This window comes from Tasmannia lanceolata, unplaced genomic scaffold (assembly GCF_043159265.1).
Source record: "Tasmannia lanceolata isolate RefF3 unplaced genomic scaffold, GAP_Taslan_0.1 ptg000008l, whole genome shotgun sequence".
Taxonomy (NCBI): domain Eukaryota; kingdom Viridiplantae; phylum Streptophyta; class Magnoliopsida; order Canellales; family Winteraceae; genus Tasmannia; species Tasmannia lanceolata.
In genome coordinates, this window is record NW_027518685.1 from 57,507,861 (window position 1) to 57,528,327 (window position 20,467).

At 37.2% G+C, this 20,467-nt stretch overlaps 1 long non-coding RNA gene across 1 annotated transcript; it reads right to left on the minus strand.

Annotated features, from left to right (window-relative positions):
- Window positions 1-11,828: 11,828 nt before the first annotated feature.
- Window positions 11,829-16,861, minus strand: LOC143885386 (uncharacterized). Its single transcript, XR_013253263.1, has 2 exons — window positions 16,419-16,861; window positions 11,829-12,328 (listed from the first exon to the last, which is right to left on the minus strand). It is a non-coding gene; the product is annotated as an uncharacterized LOC143885386 (long non-coding RNA).
- Between the last annotated feature and the right edge of the window lie 3,606 nt (window positions 16,862-20,467).

Below are 20,467 nucleotides of genomic sequence, written 5' to 3' on the forward strand. Positions count from 1 at the left end.
CGAATTTTTCCGAAAATCGTGTTTTAAAAATAGAAAACTCTTCAAAAACATCTTTTTGACGAAGAAAAATAAATTATATACTAAATAGATTCCAAAATTAATGAAATTTCCTAGGAAAATAATATGGTACTGATTCATTTTACCATGAATTTGTAAAGATTTTTGGAGTTTATTTGGTATATTATTTAATGCTTTCTTCGAAAATAATCAGATTTTGTGAGAATTTCTAATAACATCAGATCACCATTAAAATTCTCCCTATTTTTGCATTATACTTAAATTTCATCTTTCTTGTTTCTGTAAAATTTTCAAATGATTTGGATCTTGTTTTATATGGGATGTAGTGTTAACTTATAATCTGGTCTGAAACTTGACAAATTCGAAATTGGTGGTAAATAATCTTTAAAATTCATGAAATTCTTACAGCATGCTATTTTTATTCATATCTTATTTCTGTAAAAATTTCATGGAATTTAAATTTCTATTTCTTGTAGTTTCTGTGTTAATTTTGCAATCTGGTCATTTAATTGTTAAATCAAGATTAAATATGAATTTAACGTAAAAATCTGCAAAACTCATCCCGTAAGCTACATACATTCCCATCTTGCTGCTGTAGAAATTTCAACTCATTTCGAATTCGTTTGCAATAATTTCACTTGTAAAATCACTCATATGCTTAAAATTGATAAAATCCATTGAAAATTCGAAATTAATTAAAAATCATTGTGAAAATTTCCAAAGAACCTTAAATTCTGTCACATGTTCACTCCTTAATCTATTGAAACAGAAATTTTAGGATCTTTAGATTTCCCTAAAAAAAATGGCCAGTGCATCCATAATCGTATCCCAATTGCAACCGATTTTTGACAATTTAAATATTTAAGCTACAGCATGCTATTGGCTCCGAGGTTACTGTCCACGGAAATCCTGAGATTTGCCAGGAAATAAAATGCTATAACCTAAGTACTAAATTGCACAAGGAAAGAACGCACGATTCCCTCCCTTGGATGCCATTCTGGGCCGAAATTGGTGAACCCTAGAACCGTTGGTATTCCTTAAATGTCCAGAAAATGAAAATCCTCAAAATCTGAAATTCGTTAACTCCAAGAACTGAAATCGATTCATCTTGTGTCTCTCGGAACTGTTGGATCACGGTTTCCGTCTTAAGAACCATTAGAGCCCACTTTAGGAACACTGGTGTCGTGTCGTGTCCTAAGTTTTAGGGAGTCCTAGAGTTAGGAGTCCAGCCTCATCACGGACGTTTGCTATGTATAGCAACCGTGCCATAGGTCTAGTTACACTAGTCACCCGATCTTTCCCTAGGACAAGCCTAGTAAACTAGGATGTAGGCTAACCTGCATTAGTCTAAGGGACAACTTGCATTTAGATAAGAATCATATAGCATCTTCGATGAAATCCTAAGATAATAAAATCCTCAACTTGAATTAAATAACTTCTCCTAAAACTGTTGAAACAGTCAATCCCGTCTAGGTCGGTGTCTTAGTTGAGTTAGGCATATGTAACTTAGCTTAGGTGCACCGAACTACGTCGACTCTGATCCCAGTGAGGCTTGGGTACGTAGGCAGCTTGGATGTCTGATGGCATACCACCCGCGAGTCGGCACCACAATAAATTGTGGTGTTTTGTATATTAATTTTCTTGTAAATGCTTAATTAAATTACTTAGGATTTTCCATGAAATTAGAATTCTAGGAGAACTTTCACTTAGAATGAATCCAGACAAATTAATAAATCAAGATACACATCTAGGATTCACATTGAAATTAGATCATAGGATGCATGTCACTTAGTTCGCACATTAACATAGAGTTGAATGAGCCATTTAAAATAAATTTAAAAGAGTTAGCTTTTGGAATCGAAGACCGATTATCGGGCAGGAATGGTGCATGTGGCGGATAACTCCCCATACCTTCCATTCTCGTAACCAGGTAGCGAGTCTAGATTTCTGGTTAATTTCGGGTCCTAGATCCCACATCTAGGTGGCGACTCTGTCAGTCTCTTTCGTGTGGAATTCGGATTGCCTTAGTGATCCCAAGTTCACATGAAAGACGAATTCAAATCAATAATTAAATGCACACGCCAATCGCGTGGATACGGGAGACCAAGAGAGAGAGCGCGGCGGCTCGCGCCCCACACCCCTCTCGCGGGATTCGGGTACCACACTCTCCTTCTCCGCCGAGTTCTAAGCGCTTTCTCCCAAGGGAATTAAAAACGGATGCCCTTGCCACCGATTGAATGAAGAAGAAGAAGAAGTATTAGCCTCTTACTAGGCTTGATTACAAGTTGTAGCTCACACACTTTCTCTTAAGAATAATTTGCAAATGAAAGCCTAAACCAATCTCAAATGATTTTTCCAAAATCAAGGCACAAGAGGTTGGTGAGAGAAATTACCCAAAAATGATTCACAAATGATTTTCTAGGGTTGTTGAAGTTGGACAATGTTCATCTCATGTTTTAGACCCATTAGATGGGTATCTATGGTGTCTCAACTCAATATTACCATTTTAGGGGCAAACTGGTAATTTTCGGGTAAAAAAGAACGGCTCTATTTTTGAGTTCGTAGTGTTCTCAGAGTTTTGAGAACATTTCTTGGAGTTCCGAGAAATTCTCGGAGTTCCGAGAAAATGTCCAGAATATATTTTATACTCCCTGGAACATTTCTCGGAGTTCCGAGGGAACTCTCGGAGTTTCGAGCTCGGAGCTCCGAGAATATTTCTAGGAGTTCCGAGAAGCCTATGAACAGCATATTTTTCTGTTTTTGTTGCTGAATTCTTTTAGGCTTTTGGAACTCAATTTACCCAAGTTAAATGGAATGTCATGAGGGTCCCACAATGATGGAACACTACATGGTCATTCACTAAACCAATTAGGCTCTAAGGGTGTATTGTAGTCTCTTTGGAAAATATTGTTTTTCACTAGTTTTAGGGGTTTAAAACAATGATCCTTGATAAGAGAAAATGCAAGAGACATAGGAATACATTCTACCCTTTCTATCACTCTCTTGAACTCTTCTCTTGAGCTAGAATCTTCTATGGTTGAGCTTCCATGCTTGACATCTTCAAGTTGTGGTACAAGCTCCTTGGTCCTTTGCATTAGGTTCTTGATCCTGCCTTCATGAACTTCTATGTATGTTCAATGCTTGATATGGATGATGATGAGCTTCTCCTTAGTGGATCCTCCAAGGTGTGATTTGTCCAAGAATGCTCTAGCTCCTTTGTCCATTGGTTGGTTCATCTTCAAGCATAGGCTAACAAGGTGTGTGCTAGTATGATTTGACTTGTGTAGGACCTGTCTAAAGTACAACACTTTAAGGCAGGTGATTAGTCCATAAATGACTAATCAATTTGCGTTTGTTAATCATCAAAACAAGGTGATTGAATGAACCCATGTGGAACCCTTGGGCTTACAATCTCCCCCTTTTTTATGATGACAAACCAAATTGATTAGATAGGTGGGAGGCACCTCTTATGAGGATTAGATAAATAATTTATTCATTACTACTCCCCCTCAACATATGCTTGAGTTATAATTAACAAGTTATAATACAAGAATGCATATGATAATAGATCTAATCAATTATACAAATTCTCCCCCTTTTGGCATAAGCGAAAATGAAGGATTAAGCATTTAAGCACAATTACATAAAGCATCAAAGATATTCAATGAGAATATGATGCTCCCCCTAGCTTCTTATCATGATTAACGAATTGAAATCAATTTTATATGGCATGATAAGAGATAACTAACATAGGAAAGGAATAAACTAATACAAATCAAGCCTATGTGGAAAAAACAAAGAGACATTTCAATTTTAGCACAAATGCTTAGGGTATATCTTAGTATATGTATAAATCCAATATAAATCTACCATATGACCCGTAATATAATAATAGATTAGCAAGTTAAAGCTTATATTTTACTTATCATGAAAGAAAAACAAGCAAGTTCAAAGTTTAGCATGATAAGCCCCCTTTTGTTTTTGAAATTCCTATTAGAATCTTATCATGAAGTGATGTGTAGTGATAGACTCATCATGATAAGCAAGAATGTATATTTTTCAAGTTAAAAATATTTTCTTAAATTGTCATTTATAGAAATGGACATTTGATCCTAATATGGCTAACTATTAGGATATATGGCATTACAGCTAGCTCTATCATGGATACACAGATAGCCAAGTGAAAAACACATGATAGGCACTCAAATTCATAGAAAATAGATTAGCAAGTTTAATTTTCTCCTATAATTGTACATCTAGAAAGATATGCAATTTTTAGCTCTTGTGTAAAAGGATAAATCATTTAAGCTCTAATTTTTTGTTAAGATATGCAAATTTTTAGAACAATTAGAGGGGATATGTTTGAATGGATAATGTGAGCATCTCACAATGATCCATGTAAACATAAAAATAGTAAAAATTAGATCTCCCCCTTTGTATTTGTCATTGGCCTTATATAAACCATATGAATCAAGGCATGACATGATACTGTGGTACCCTGATCCCGCGAGAGGGGTGTGGGGCGCGAGCCGCCGCGCGCTCTCTCTTTTGGTCTCTCGTATCCACGCGATTGGCGTGTGCATTTTAATGTTGATTTGAATTAATCTTTCCTGTGAACTTGGGATCACTAAGGCAATCCGAATTCCACACGAAAGAGACTGACAGAGTCGCCACCTAGATGTGGGATCTAGGACCCGTAATTAACCAGAAATCTAGACTCGCTACCTGGTTACGAGAATGGAAGGTATGGGGAGTTATCCGCCACATGCACCATTCCTGCCCGATAATCGGTCTTCGATTCCAAAAGCTAACTCTTTTAAATTTATTTTAAATGGCTCATTCAACTCTATGTTAATGTGCGAACTAAGTGACATGCATCCTAGAATCTAATTTCAATGTGAATCCTAGATGTGTATCTTGATTTATTAATTTGTCTGGATTCAATCTAAGTGACAGTTCTCCTAGAATTCTAATTTCATGGAAAATCCTAAGTGATTTAATTAAGCATTTACAAGAAAATTAATATACAAAACACCACAATTTGTTTGTGGTGCCGACTCGCGGGTGGTATGCCATCAGACATCCAAGCTGCCTACGTACCCAAGCCTCACTGGGATCAGAGTCGACGTAGTTCGGTGCACCTAAGCTAAGCTACATATGCCTAACTCAACTAGGACACCGACTTAGACGGATTTGACTGTTTCAACAGTTTTAAGAGGAGTTATTTAATTCAAGTTGAGGATTTTATTATCTTAGGATTTCATCAAAGATGCTATATGATTCTTATCTGAATGCAAGTTGTCCCTTAGACTAATGTAGGTTTGCCTACATCCTAGTTTACTAGGCTTGTCCTAGGGAAAGATCGGGTGACTAGTGTAACTAGACCTATGGCACGGTTGCTATACATAGCAAACGTCCGTGATGAAGCTGGACTCCTGACTCTAGGACTCCCTAAAACCTAAGACTCCCTAAAACTTAGGACACGACACGACACGACACCAGTGTTCCTAAATTGGGCTCTAAGGGTTCCTAAAGGAATTTTGAATCCACCGGCTCTTGGGAATCTCGAATTCTTTTGGGTTTGTGGAAACTTTTAGAGTTTTCTTGAAGCTTTTATTATCTGAAGGTATTTAGTGTGTTTGGTAGCTTTTAAAGATGTTTATTTAGAAGGTTTTAGTTTCATTTGAAATTTTTAGTGGTCTTTTGGTTAATGGCTTTTAACGGATTTTTATCAGTGGATTTTAAATGGGTGAATTTTAGTTTTGTTAATTTTAGGTTGGATGTACTTTAGATTAATGTCTTTCGATTTTGGTTTGGAAAATGACGTTAACACAACCAAGTTTTGACAATTGCACAAATTCGACAAACCATTGACCATTAAAAGATCTAACAAATGCAGCCCACTAAAATTGTCGTAACTCTTTAACCGCTTGGCCAAATTCAACGTACGAACATGCGTTGGAAAGATCTTTTATAGGGCTACAACTTTGTAGTTCTCCATTGTTTGTAAATCTGTGATTTAGAGGTTCGAATTTGTGTTGCAAACAAAAGGACAGCAACATTAAACTGGAAATGCCTAAAGGTGTGCCGCAACCATTTTGGACTTAACTTTTTAACCGCTCGCTGTCTGATCTAGCACGAATACTCGTTGGAAACGGCACGAAAATATCTACGACTTTGTAGTTAACCATTTCCCACGATTCTGTTGTTTAGAGGTCGAAAAATCTGTTTAAAGTCTAACAGCTAGCACTATGACGGGAATGATATTGGCACCCCCATGTTTTCTTTTGATAGTTCTTATTTTTTTTAGTGATTAAAAGACGGTGAATATGAAAAATGGCTTGAATGGGCCTGAGATTAGATTCAAATGGGATGTTTGAAAAAGGGGTTGTTTTTATCTACTTGGCAAGGTGGGGTATGGATATTGGGTTCTTGAGATTGAGTGGGGGCTGTTGTTATCAAATTGGAGTGGGGGCTGTTGTTATCAATTGAAAGATGGAGGTTTTGTAAGCCAAATTAAATGGGTTTTGATAATTCATGTAAAATTCAAGTTTTCTTTCTTGTAAATGTTCAAAATTTTTAATGAATTGTTTTCCCAAAAGAAATCTAAATTCCCTAACAAGCCAATGATTTCAACATCCCATCGCAAATAGGTTCTAATGACCCTAACACATTAATTATATTTAGCATAAGTGAGAACATGACCAAGGCCAAACTAGTACAAAATTAAACATGACATCAACCAAAATATACGCAAAACAACACTCAATCCTACAAATATAGAAAAGAAAATAAAATTCCAAAAGACATACCTTTTTGTAGACGATATTCCATGCAAACTTATGGAGAAGAGGGATTTGGTCTAGAGAGAGGGCTTGAATTTTCTAAGAGAGGGGTTCTCTCCTCTTTTCTTTTTTTTTTCCTCCTTTTCTTTGGTGAGATGAGAGGGTATTTATAGGAGAATGGGATAGGAGGTTAGGTGAGGTTAGGTGAGGTTAGGTAAGGTTAGGTGAGGTTAGGTGATGTTAGGTGAGGTTAGGTGAGGTTAGGTGAGGTTTGGATGGTTATGATGGGAGGAGAGGTTAGGTGAGGTTAGGTGAGGTTTGAATGGTTAGGATGAGAGGAGAGGTTAGGTGGTTTTGGATGGTTAGACCCAGGTCATGATCTGCCATTGATCTAACGATTTACGGAAATCGGGTCTCGGAATGGAATCAGGGTCCGGGCTATGAAGTGACCCTAGCTTATTTTGTCCCGATTGATGATCCGTAAAGTCAGATCAAGATATTAATGACCTAAAACATATAAATCAATGATAGAGGGGGTTCTCACATGGATTTAACACACTAATTTATTTGTTGATTAAAACAAAACAAAATGGGGTGTCTACAGATGCCCCTCTTTGGTAGAGATGACGTAGTCATTGAATACCAAAGTTAAAAATGACAGAACCATTTTGCGTAGTTTTAATCGACAAAGGACTCTCTAGATACAACGCACCTTAACATAATGCAAAACCTTAGATGAAACCCTAGAACTTGAATAATAATAAAAACTCGATGCGGCGCCGTTCACAAACGGGCAATTAGAGAATGAGATATCATTTTCGAATGGATTCTGAAGGGAAAGGACAAAGATCGCTCTCAAACAGTTTTTAGAAGGAGATGAGACGCCGCTCACAAGCGGGTTCAACGAGGATAAGAAGCATTCCCAAATGGACTTGGATAATGAGGCACCGTTCACAAACGGCCTCAAGGAGGATAGAAAACCATTCACAGATGGACTCGAGAAATGAGGCACCGTTCACAAACGGGCTCAAGGAGAAGACAAGACCATTCACAAATGGACTCAAGAAATGAGGCACCGTTCACAAACGGGCTCAAGGAGAAGACAAGACCATTCACAAATGGACTCGAGAAATGAGGCACCGTTCACAAACGGGCTCAAGGAGGACGATACCATTCACAAATGGATTCGAGAAAAGAGGCACCATTCACAAACGGACTCAAGGATAAGACAAGACCATTCACAAATGGACTCGAGAAATGGGGCACCATTCACAAACGGGCTCAAGGAGAAGACGAGACCATTCACAAATGGACTCGAGAAATGAGGCACCGTTCACAAACGGGCTCAAGGAGAAGACAAGACCATTCACAAATGGATTCGAGAAATGAGGCACCGTTCACAAACGGGCTCAAGGAGAAGACAAGACCATTCACAAATGGACTCGAGAAATGAGGCACCGTTCACAAACGGGCTCAAAGAGGACACGAGACCATTCACAAATGGACTCAGAAAATGAGGCACCGTTCACAAACGGGCTCAAGGAGAAGATGAGACCATTCACAAATGGACTCAGAGAATGAGACACCTGTTCACAAACGGGTTCGAAGAGAAGACGAGACCATTCACAAATGGACTCGAGAAATGAGGCACCGTTCACAAACGGGCTCGAAGAATTTAGGGATTTTTTTATGAACTTGAATTTGACGTAGGAATGGATTTTTATTTTTATTTTTTTAATTAAGGATTTGGATTTGATAAATTTTTTTATTTTTGGAAAATGAGGTACCGTCCGCAAACGGGCTCAAGGAGAAGATGAGACCATTCACAAATGGCCTCGAGAAAAGAGGCACCGTTCACAAACGGGCTCAAAGAGGACATGAGACCATTCACAAATGGACTCAGAGAATGAGAAACCTGTTCACAAACGGGTTCAAGGAGAAGACGAGACCATCCCCAAATGGCCTCGAGAAAAGAGGCACCGTTCACAAACGGGCTCAAAGAGGGCATGAGATTTTTCATGAACTTGAATTTGACGTAAGATTGGATTTGTTTGAATCGGGGATTGGTTTTGATGAATTTTTTATTTTTGGGAAATGAGGTACCGTCCACAAACGGGCTCAAGGAGAAGACGAGACCATTCACAAACGGGCTCGAGAAATGAGGCACCGTTCACAAACGGGCTCGACGACACAAGATAGCTTTGATTGATGAATTCAACAATGAAAAATTTAGAGATTTTTATGAATTTGAATTTGACGTAGGATTGGATTTTTTGAATTGGGGATTGGATTTGATGAATTTTTGATTTTTTGAGAAATGAGGCACCGTCCACAAACGGGCTCAAGGAGGACATGAGACCATTCATAAATGAACTCAGAAAATGAGGCACCGTTCACAAATGGGCTCAAGGAGAAGACGAAACCATTCACAAATGGACTCGAGAGATGAGGCACCGTTCATAAACGGGCTCAAGGAGAAGACGAGGCCATTTGCAAATGGGCTCGAGAAAAGAGGTACCGTTCACAAACGGGCTCGAAGAATTTAGAGATTTTCCATGAACTTGAATTTGACGTAAGATTGGATTTGATGAATTTTTTATTTTTTTGAACTCAATGAAATCGGGGATATTATGGATCGTGCCCGACAAAGATGTTGGAAACTAGGACTTTGACGAATGATGAAACGGCAAACCTTTGGAACGAAGAACCATTACTAGCAAGAATGGATTAGGAACATTTTTATGAAACTTCAACAAGATTTTTCTCAAAGAGACTGCTGGTCTTGTCTTCTGGGGATTTTGATAACTGAAACCTTGAACAAGACATTTGAGATTGGTAATTTAGAACAACGACTCTCTTGGATATTAACATGGAAAAGCGGGATCTGCTTCTTGACAGGTGTTTAGATAAACATTTCTTGACCAGGATAACTAACCGGAAGGGAATTATGAATTTGAATGGTTCATCTTTCTGAGAAATTGGCTCAACCACCATTGCATCTGAGGTTCTTCCAAGCTTAAGGTGCCTTCCTGGGGTATGATCTTTTTACGGAAGCTGGGCTTTCTGATGTTTCTACTTCTGAATTTTTCTGAGCTGATCTTCTTTGAAATGAAGTTGTTTGACTAAATTCTCGAGCTCTTTCAGGTATAATTGCAGGGAGCTGCCTAGGCCTGGCCTCCTTCACCAAGACAGTTACATCATTTGGACATAGGAACGACAATTGACTCTTTCTAAAGAGAAAACTTAGATGAAAGGCACTACTCAAAGGATTGAGCAGCCCTGAAGGAGTGAACTTAGAATAATAAAGATTGACTGACTATACTGACAAACATAGTGATGCTTCTGACTTAGTTAATGTTTTGTTTGGTAAGTCTATCCTTTCAAGGAATAGTTTTTCAATTGGTAAACACCGGACTTCTTCCTCGAAACAGTAATGCCTCAAGAATTTAATTACGACCCCTAAGATTGCTTAGCTTCAATGCCCCCAGTTTTGAGGATATCACTTGAATTTGCTTGAACTTCAGTTGATCTTCAGTCTTGATACCGGCTGTTGCCTTCTTATACTGATTCTCTTACCGTGACCAAGTCACCTCTTCAGGGTTTTTAACTTGGCGGACCGCGCTAGCCTTAACTTTTGCCTGAACCACCTTTCTAGGTTTTCGATCCGGCAGGCTATCCCCTTAGCTTTTGCCTAAGCCGCCCTTTCGGGTTTTCAACTTAGCAGGGGAATGATCTTAAATTTTGCCTAGACCGCCCTTTCAGGTTTTCAGTCTAGCAGATCTTCAAACTCCGTTATTTTTCTTATTCATCATCATTTCATTTTTTTATTGTATCTCAGGACCTAGCTCATTAGTTCTGAACACCAGAAGGACTTTTATAGGTAGGATAGGGCTTTTCAAAGAATGGCTTAAGGCTCAACAAAGATTTCGACCGAACCTGTGAACAGGTCGCCTACATATCCCAAGGTAGGAATCAGGTCGTGTGTAGTTCAGGGCGAATGCCCCTAGTTTGAAGATAAATTGTTTGATTTTTTTTTCCTTTTTTCTTTTCTTTCTGGAACAATTAACTTCTCTTCTTTTGGAACTTGTCCCTCTCTTTTTTTTTTTTTGAAAGGATTGAATTTCTTTTCCTTTTTGAATCGACCGAACTCGGTTCAACCGAGTTGCCTACGTACCCCAGTATAGGGATCAAGTCTCGCGTAGTTCGGGGGAATGCCCCAAGTTTGATGGGTTTTCAAGAAAATTTGATTTAGGCTCGAAGGGTTTGCAAATCGGTATTCTTTTGACATTGGGTTCTGATTTTGGGATTTATTCGGCCAAAGGAGGCCTTCCGATGTTCAAATTGGGAATCGATCTAGGTTACTAGGGTCCCTCTGGTACTGATTATTTATTTATTTTTTCTTTTCTTTTTTTTCACAGAATTTGACGGCATTTCCAGGTAAGAGATAATGGATCTTCTTCTTCCAAGATTCTAATACGTGCTTTTGACTTTCATAGAGCGAAACTTGTTCTTTGACATCCTCCATCTATGGATTCGTACTCTCGATATCTGATGATCACTTTTCATTGTTTGCTCTTGAACTTTTCATCTTGAATTTGTTGGCTTTTTGTTATGAATTTGAGAACCAAGGTCATTGATTGGAAATATGAAAGTTGTTTCCACTCTATGCCCCTTGTATAGCATATATCTTCTCACTTTCTTCATTTTCTTTGAGCTTTCCATCTATGTCTTGCCCCTGGTATCGGTTGTAGCTTTTCTAGACAATCTTCTTATTCTTGAAATAATTTTATCAATTCTTCACACTCTTTAGAGGGTAATGTATTTTCAATCGGCATTCACTGAATCAAAGTTTCAGTGCCAGTGTTTATCATTTCAATTTCATCTTTGAAAGGTTGGGATTGGCGCTCCTCCTCTCGTTCAAGTAATTGCTGTGACTCAAGTGGAGTTTCGTCAATTTTGTCCTCATTTGAAGAGGGAGTCTTATTTTAAGATCAGAAGCACACTTAAGAACAGACACAAGTGAACTTTTTGGAACTGACCGAAATTTTATTTAAAGAAAAGCTATTACATCAGACGACCTATCCTGAACATGCTCAGGATTCACAACTCTAAATAAGAAAGGGAAACAGAAGATAACTTGCCTGGACTAGGCATTGACCTTTAACTGTAAGACCGGACTCAACAATTATACTGACCATGATGACTGACTCAACATAAAATAGTAAGTGACTAAAACTTTAACTGCTGCAACTGTTTGGCGTTGAAGGCTCGGCGAAGGCTGGTTCGTTCTGAACATCATCATGGCTGGTACTTTCAATTTTGGACAATGATGACTGATTCGCATAGGGAAATGCCCCTAGCTCAAGGATTCTGAGAGTGAACTCTGAAGGACTTAGCAAAATAATCTTGAAAAAGGTAGCCCCTAAAGGAGGAACAGACCAGGGGTACAAGCAAGATTGGATTATCTGGACCAGGCATGATCAGATCATGAGAACGCATAATCGAAAGATTGTGAGATTCTGCATCTGCCAGTTAGGGGATGGCATGAAGATACGATCGAATCGTATGACAGAAGAACGAAAGACGCACGATCAAAAGATTAGATGAGATAGCATAAGATTGCTTTCAACGGATAGATCATGAATGACTAATCCTATGAGATCTTTGGAAATGATGGGATTTATATCCTAACTTAAAGGGAATTTTTTTTTTCACATTTTATCAGTGTTACCTGAAGGCATCAACCTTAATCCTAATCTATCGGAGTGGAGAGAGAATCTCGACTCATGACTTTGTTCGTGTATATAAGGACCGATCGTGACCATTGGAAGATGGACCACGGCCTAATCTAGACACCAATGGGTAGGATATCCTAAACTAGGCTCACACACGTGATGCACATGTGTTCGTATACTACATGCATGTGTGGGTTAATCTAGGGGTAAGGCCAAGAGTTCCCTTAGCGCGAATCCCTGCTCGATATACTGTACCAGTGTCCGGCGTATCAGTACGTGAACAAGAGATCCGTTTACGTACCATAAAGGTACCAGGCTAAGGGTGGAATGCTTCTCTAGCACAGAGGCACCAGGTGATGAAATCCCAGTCAACCATGCTAGATAACACTCCGGGTTCCTAAAATAGGACATGTGTGCACGTGAGATGCAAGGGTTTAGATGCAAGTGATGTAAGTGTGTGCAATAAGTTCGCGCAATCTATGATGCCTTCAGGTTTTGTTAAATTAAGTTCGAGTAAAATGTGATGAGAGAAAATAAAACAAGACAAACTAATCTAACAAGTATAGAGTTTTTATGAGCCAGTTAAATTAAATTCAAATGAATTATCTTTTGAAATTTTAATGAAGTTAGGTGGTCCCCAGCAGAGTCGCCAAACTGTGGTACCCTGATCCCGCGAGAGGGGTGTGGGGCGCGAGCCGCCGCGCGCTCTCTCTTTTGGTCTCTCGTATCCACGCGATTGGCGTGTGCATTTTAATGTTGATTTGAATTAATCTTTCCTGTGAACTTGGGATCACTAAGGCAATCCGAATTCCACACGAAAGAGACTGACAGAGTCGCCACCTAGATGTGGGATCTAGGACCCGTAATTAACCAGAAATCTAGACTCGCTACCTGGTTACGAGAATGGAAGGTATGGGGAGTTATCCGCCACATGCACCATTCCTGCCCGATAATCGGTCTTCGATTCCAAAAGCTAACTCTTTTAAATTTATTTTAAATGGCTCATTCAACTCTATGTTAATGTGCGAACTAAGTGACATGCATCCTAGAATCTAATTTCAATGTGAATCCTAGATGTGTATCTTGATTTATTAATTTGTCTGGATTCAATCTAAGTGACAGTTCTCCTAGAATTCTAATTTCATGGAAAATCCTAAGTGATTTAATTAAGCATTTACAAGAAAATTAATATACAAAACACCACAATTTGTTTGTGGTGCCGACTCGCGGGTGGTATGCCATCAGACATCCAAGCTGCCTACGTACCCAAGCCTCACTGGGATCAGAGTCGACGTAGTTCGGTGCACCTAAGCTAAGCTACATATGCCTAACTCAACTAGGACACCGACTTAGACGGATTTGACTGTTTCAACAGTTTTAAGAGGAGTTATTTAATTCAAGTTGAGGATTTTATTATCTTAGGATTTCATCAAAGATGCTATATGATTCTTATCTGAATGCAAGTTGTCCCTTAGACTAATGTAGGTTTGCCTACATCCTAGTTTACTAGGCTTGTCCTAGGGAAAGATCGGGTGACTAGTGTAACTAGACCTATGGCACGGTTGCTATACATAGCAAACGTCCGTGATGAAGCTGGACTCCTGACTCTAGGACTCCCTAAAACCTAAGACTCCCTAAAACTTAGGACACGACACGACACGACACCAGTGTTCCTAAATTGGGCTCTAAGGGTTCCTAAAGGAATTTTGAATCCACCGGCTCTTGGGAATCTCGAATTCTTTTGGGTTTGTGGAAACTTTTAGAGTTTTCTTGAAGCTTTTATTATCTGAAGGTATTTAGTGTGTTTGGTAGCTTTTAAAGATGTTTATTTAGAAGGTTTTAGTTTCATTTGAAATTTTTAGTGGTCTTTTGGTTAATGGCTTTTAACGGATTTTTATCAGTGGATTTTAAATGGGTGAATTTTAGTTTTGTTAATTTTAGGTTGGATGTACTTTAGATTAATGTCTTTCGATTTTGGTTTGGAAAATGACGTTAACACAACCAAGTTTTGACAATTGCACAAATTCGACAAACCATTGACCATTAAAAGATCTAACAAATGCAGCCCACTAAAATTGTCGTAACTCTTTAACCGCTTGGCCAAATTCAACGTACGAACATGCGTTGGAAAGATCTTTTATAGGGCTACAACTTTGTAGTTCTCCATTGTTTGTAAATCTGTGATTTAGAGGTTCGAATTTGTGTTGCAAACAAAAGGACAGCAACATTAAACTGGAAATGCCTAAAGGTGTGCCGCAACCATTTTGGACTTAACTTTTTAACCGCTCGCTGTCTGATCTAGCACGAATACTCGTTGGAAACGGCACGAAAATATCTACGACTTTGTAGTTAACCATTTCCCACGATTCTGTTGTTTAGAGGTCGAAAAATCTGTTTAAAGTCTAACAGCTAGCACTATGACGGGAATGATATTGGCACCCCCATGTTTTCTTTTGATAGTTCTTATTTTTTTTAGTGATTAAAAGACGGTGAATATGAAAAATGGCTTGAATGGGCCTGAGATTAGATTCAAATGGGATGTTTGAAAAAGGGGTTGTTTTTATCTACTTGGCAAGGTGGGGTATGGATATTGGGTTCTTGAGATTGAGTGGGGGCTGTTGTTATCAAATTGGAGTGGGGGCTGTTGTTATCAATTGAAAGATGGAGGTTTTGTAAGCCAAATTAAATGGGTTTTGATAATTCATGTAAAATTCAAGTTTTCTTTCTTGTAAATGTTCAAAATTTTTAATGAATTGTTTTCCCAAAAGAAATCTAAATTCCCTAACAAGCCAATGATTTCAACATCCCATCGCAAATAGGTTCTAATGACCCTAACACATTAATTATATTTAGCATAAGTGAGAACATGACCAAGGCCAAACTAGTAAATGACGTTAACACAACCAAGTTTTGACAATTGCACAAATTCGACAAACCATTGACCATTAAAAGATCTAACAAATGCAGCCCACTAAAATTGTCGTAACTCTTTAACCGCTTGGCCAAATTCAACGTACGAACATGCGTTGGAAAGATCTTTTATAGGGCTACAACTTTGTAGTTCTCCATTGTTTGTAAATCTGTGATTTAGAGGTTCGAATTTGTGTTGCAAACAAAAGGACAGCAACATTAAACTGGAAATGCCTAAAGGTGTGCCGCAACCATTTTGGACTTAACTTTTTAACCGCTCGCTGTCTGATCTAGCACGAATACTCGTTGGAAACGGCACGAAAATATCTACGACTTTGTAGTTAACCATTTCCCACGATTCTGTTGTTTAGAGGTCGAAAAATCTGTTTAAAGTCTAACAGCTAGCACTATGACGGGAATGATATTGGCACCCCCATGTTTTCTTTTGATAGTTCTTATTTTTTTTAGTGATTAAAAGACGGTGAATATGAAAAATGGCTTGAATGGGCCTGAGATTAGATTCAAATGGGATGTTTGAAAAAGGGGTTGTTTTTATCTACTTGGCAAGGTGGGGTATGGATATTGGGTTCTTGAGATTGAGTGGGGGCTGTTGTTATCAAATTGGAGTGGGGGCTGTTGTTATCAATTGAAAGATGGAGGTTTTGTAAGCCAAATTAAATGGGTTTTGATAATTCATGTAAAATTCAAGTTTTCTTTCTTGTAAATGTTCAAAATTTTTAATGAATTGTTTTCCCAAAAGAAATCTAAATTCCCTAACAAGCCAATGATTTCAACATCCCATCGCAAATAGGTTCTAATGACCCTAACACATTAATTATATTTAGCATAAGTGAGAACATGACCAAGGCCAAACTAGTACAAAATTAAACATGACATCAACCAAAATATACGCAAAACAACACTCAATCCTACAAATATAGAAAAGAAAATAAAATTCCAAAAGACATACCTTTTTGTAGACGATATTCCATGCAAACTTATGGAGAAGAGGGATTTGGTCTAGAGAGAGGGCTTGAATTTTCTAAGAGAGGGGTTCTCTCCTCTTTTCTTTTTTTTTTCCTCCTTTTCTTTGGTGAGATGAGAGGGTATTTATAGGAGAATGGGATAGGAGGTTAGGTGAGGTTAGGTGAGGTTAGGTAAGGTTAGGTGAGGTTAGGTGATGTTAGGTGAGGTTAGGTGAGGTTAGGTGAGGTTTGGATGGTTATGATGGGAGGAGAGGTTAGGTGAGGTTAGGTGAGGTTTGAATGGTTAGGATGAGAGGAGAGGTTAGGTGGTTTTGGATGGTTAGACCCAGGTCATGATCTGCCATTGATCTAACGATTTACGGAAATCGGGTCTCGGAATGGAATCAGGGTCCGGGCTATGAAGTGACCCTAGCTTATTTTGTCCCGATTGATGATCCGTAAAGTCAGATCAAGATATTAATGACCTAAAACATATAAATCAATGATAGAGGGGGTTCTCACATGGATTTAACACACTAATTTATTTGTTGATTAAAACAAAACAAAATGGGGTGTCTACAGATACAATAGGCCAAAGATATATCAATTGAATACTTGGCCAACAAACCTTATCCTTGGAATGGATGATAGCACATTCGATTATCCAAGATAAGTCAAAAGCCTAAAGGATATAACACTAAGTTTTAGGCTATGGGTTTTTTGTCTATACAAAAAAGAACTGATACCAAAATAAGAACTCAAGACAAGCCCGGACAACCCATATGGAGCAACCATGCTCCAAATGAGTGTACTTATCATATGTGAGGTGATAACCACATTAGGAATCATATGATAAGTAACTAAGGACAAATTTACCTTTAAGCTCCCCCTTTAAAAATGAGTCATGCAATGCATGAATCTAAAGGGATGTCCTTGCATAGACTCCAAAGGTTTTTGGATATATTTTTCAAAAGATACCAAGTTAAACTCAACCCTTGGGCTACAATGACACTTACTCTCCAAGTGTTAGTTTATCATGATAAAATGATAGATATAGTCTAGCTCATCATGATAAACAAGCATAGCACAAAAGATTTTCAATCTTTGGCTCATGCCCCCCCTAAATGTGGTATAATTATTTTTAAAATTCAAGCTTTACTTCCCTAAGTATGTAACATACATAACTAGCTAGGGAGATCACACACACATATATATCTATTCATGTTTGAGATGTTGGCACAATGCCAAATTATTAAGTGTTTTAATTAAGGTGAATGTACCATCTCCCTCTTAGAATCTAAGAAGGCTAAAAGCACCAATTGAGTGACTTTTAAGATTAAGGTTTAACATCTCATACGTGTAGATATTATCAAACAAGGGGTGATACTTATAGAATATATATAAACCAATTTGAGTTCAATTCTATAGGACTAAGACATAATGAGAATGGTCAATAAAGTACCATGTCTTAGAGAGACATCCATGAATCATGAAGGTGAGAGTATACCTTACGAGAAGGATATGATCCATATCAAGGCCTTCATGGATAGTCTATTATGTTTGGACAAAGTGAACATGACAAATGAAGTACAAGGTCCAAACATCTACTTCCTACATCCACATACCACATATGTAAAGATAGGGCATTAAGCACAAAGTGCATAGGCCCATGGAAAACCAGATATGTGTGGGAGACATGTGTTTCCATCACAATGTATTGTGTGCAACCACTATATGAGTTTCAATTTTACTCAAGTGAGTAAATGCCCAAATATGATACTAGATTCTTATAAAATTTTTAATTTTTTAACTCAAGTGAGTGTCATACATTGAATCTAGATTCATGATTTAACTTCCCTATATAATATATCCTTATATGATTGTAGGGAATAGACCAAGGATTTTTAGAATATATTTATCACATGATAGAAACCACCTTGGACACATGTATTACAATATGAGCTTTCATGACTACTTGAACAAAAATACTTATAGAATACCTATACATTTCAAGGTTCAACTTGGTCATGAGATTATTCAATTAAAGCTTTTGGAAGTACATTACTTTCAACCCATTTATGATTCTTGTCACATATGGTGACAAATATTAAGCATGTAGTATAATGGGTGTGATAAGACAACTAGGCGCAAGGTAATCAACAAGTTTGTTCACCTAGGGCACAAAAAGATGTCTAAGAAGAGATTTGATGATTTCTTAGACATAGCATTTAATACCTTAATTTTGCTAGAAATGATATTTTAAAATAATTTTAATACCCAATTATCTAGCAAGTGCCATATTTGTCCAAAATAGAGTTTAAAGAGTGATACTTTGGCATTTTCTCAAATTTTTGTTCAAGTATTATTTGATTGCCAAAATTTTTATTTAAGTTCAAGTCTTTAAACCTATGAGTTTCTTTTCTTTTGGTTTTGCTAGAAAGATGAGATTATTTAACCTAACTCCTAGCAACTACCAGAATGGGTTCAAATTTTAAAGATGTACTTGAAACTTTAATTTGAACACATGGGCACAAAGGTGTGGTTGAATATCCTGTAAGCACAATTTATGGTTTTCACATTAATGTTCTCTAGAGTGGCTTTCTTTTGTGGATGATCACTAAGTGCAAGAAGATCTAAATCATAATGTATGCACTTAGAGAGATGTTTATAATTATGATATTCAATTAAGCTCAATATATCAAAGTCTCATATTAACTACATTTAAGCATCTAGATTTTGAATTACAAGAAGATATATAGATACATGTTATTCAAACAGAGATAGGCATATAGTATCTTTACACTCTTTCTTTTTTTTTTGAAAAGATTTTCAAATTAAGCACATTGAATATTGATACAAAAAGGTTAACCAACTATAAGCATATTGTATCAAAAATTTATTTTCAAATGATATTTCATTTGAAGCTCATTACCCCTTCTACTAAACATATGATGTGATTCAAGTAGGAGATTTTGGAACCCAAACCATGTTGGTTCCAAGCAAGTTTGTTCTAGTTGATGTATCTTTTCTAACCCAAACAAACTTACTACTTTTTACAAACCTAAACTTGCATTTAGATTTGTAATGTCCAAATCTACCATAAAAATCACAAGACATATATGAGTAGGTAGATGGAAGGGATGAACATGATGATTTATAAGAGTGGTCATTATGGCAATTGAATTTTACACTTTCTTTTAGTTTGTAATTTTCAAACTCAAGTTTCTTATTCTTGATTTTCAAATCATTTATTTTCATTTTGAAGTTATTTGTTTCAAGAGATGAGGAATTCTTGATTTTATCTTCTTCTTTAAGGAGTTGATTTTCTTCTCTTAGTGAAGCAATGGTATCACTTAGTTCAATAAAATCATTTTTAAAAATTTTATTTTCTTCAATAACATGTGCATGATCTATTTCTAGCGACCTAAACTCCTTATGAATACTAGCTAAATTATTTTTTAAGTTTGAATTCTTAGCTAGTCGATCCTCAAGTTTCTTATGTAATTCTTGAACATTTTCAACAAGTTCTTTAAATGTGAATTCGGCATTATCCAAGGGGTCTTCATTAGATAATCTCATTAAGCACATGTTTTGATTTTGAAGATTTTCAATAGAGTCCAAAACATCTTTAGCATTTTGCATGAGGATATTTTTTAATAAATGTTAGGTGGCAATGTACAACATATTGCAATTAGGGCTTTTGTATTTAGTAAAGATAATTTTTTATTATAATCATTTAATCTTTTAGATTTAACATTTAAAACAAAATTATTTTCAATTATCTTTACCATATCTTTATCTAGACTTTTTAAGTATGTCTGCATATGGATCAGCCATGATCCATAATCCGAACCATCCAAAATAGGTAGTCTAGATCCTATCTTTTATAGTTGCCAAAAACTAGATCTTTTAACTCTTAACTGATTAGGGTCTTAATCAAGAGCCCAAGCTCTGATACTAATTGAAATCCAAGTAGTGACTTGGTTTGGCTACCTAGAGGAAGGGGTGAATAGGATGTTTATAAAACTTTTATCTTTTAGAAACTTTTCCTAAA